Here is a 1,548-nt window from a genome sequence, read left to right on the forward strand (position 1 = left end):
CTCAGTGTACATATTTATTTGATTGTTTTCCAAGTTGAGATCATAAGTTCTTAGAATTTAAATACGGTTTCAGTGTCTAATTTTATTTGTATTATACCTTTTTGATTTTTATAAATTTATTGGCAAGAATATGGACCTTTTTTGGTCACTGATAATTTTATCCTTTTATTTATGTTTGTGGGGTTTATTGCTCCCATTAAGTAAGAGGGCAATATTATAAGCTGGAAACTGTCCAAAGAAACTTTCTTTTGATACCTTAACTTGTTTTCATATGCAAAAACTAATTTTGGGTGGGATTTTCCTGGAGACAATATTTCTATGGATAATGAAAACCGTAAAATAAATCTGGGAAAGGCAGAGGAGGTCTTGCATGATAGTATTCAAATGAGTCAGTAAACCTATCATTGTAGAACTCAGTCATTGCAGGAAAAGCACTTTCTAGTACAGGATGACTTTATTGGTTTTCTGTTGCTGCTTAACAAATTACCACAGTTTAGCAGTGTAAAATCACATACTGTTTATCTGTTTACAGTTCTGTAGGTCACAAGTCCAGGACTGGGTTCTCTGCTTGGGGTCACATAGACTGAAATCAAGTCAGGTAGGCTGGGCTCTTGTTTGGCGCCTCTACAGAGAGAATGTGTTTCTAGGCTTATTCAGTTTGTTGGCAGAATTCAGATCCTTGTGGGTGTAGGACTCATGTCCCCATTTCCTTGCTATTATCATAGGCCACTCTAAGTTCCTAGAAACTACCCACATTTTTTGGCACATGGTCCACTCCTTCTAGCTAGCAATAGTGCATTGAATTCTTCTCATTCTTGGAATCTGACTTCCTGTTTTGCTATAAACCTGCTTTCAAAAGGTCTATGTGATTAGATTAGGCTTGCTCTGACAATCTTTTGACCCAAAGTCAAATGATTATAGCCTTAATCATACCTGCAAATCCTTTTTGCCAAGTAAGGTAACATCACAGATGTAATATCTGATGTTCACAGTCTAAAAGGATTAGAGTGGGACATCTTGGAGAGCTATTTTAGGATTCTGACTACCATAATGATTTAAACAAGCCATCTGGCTCTGGTACAGTTAGATTGACCAACTGGGTTGTAGGTAGGCATGTGTGTTGTGTGTGTGGACCCTCATCAGATTATGCATTTAGAAGTGAGCAATAAAGGCATAGAGTGCTCACCGTTCTTTCAACAGATCTTTTGAGCACTTACTGTGTGGGTCAGATACCATCTTAAGTGTTGGGGATATTAATAAAATCCACTTTTGTGGAGATTATAATCTAGTCTCCTTAATAAGGAAAAGTGTCTTAGGACCAGCAGTATAAAAGATTTTCTACAGGACTTAAAGTGAATGGTGCCTGACAGAAAGCTGATGTTTAATTTTTTTTTTCGTGCATTTATATCTTTCAATTGAAAGGACACATGCCAGAAAAAAAAGTAAGGTTCAATAAAGATCTTCCTGATGCTCAGGAGGGAATTGAAAAACAATCCCTAGAGAGGATTCATAACAGCTTTTTCAGAAGTTCAGGTCTGCTAAAATACT

The sequence above is a fragment of the Lynx canadensis genome, chromosome C2, assembly GCF_007474595.2.
Source record: "Lynx canadensis isolate LIC74 chromosome C2, mLynCan4.pri.v2, whole genome shotgun sequence".
Classification (NCBI taxonomy): domain Eukaryota; kingdom Metazoa; phylum Chordata; class Mammalia; order Carnivora; family Felidae; genus Lynx; species Lynx canadensis.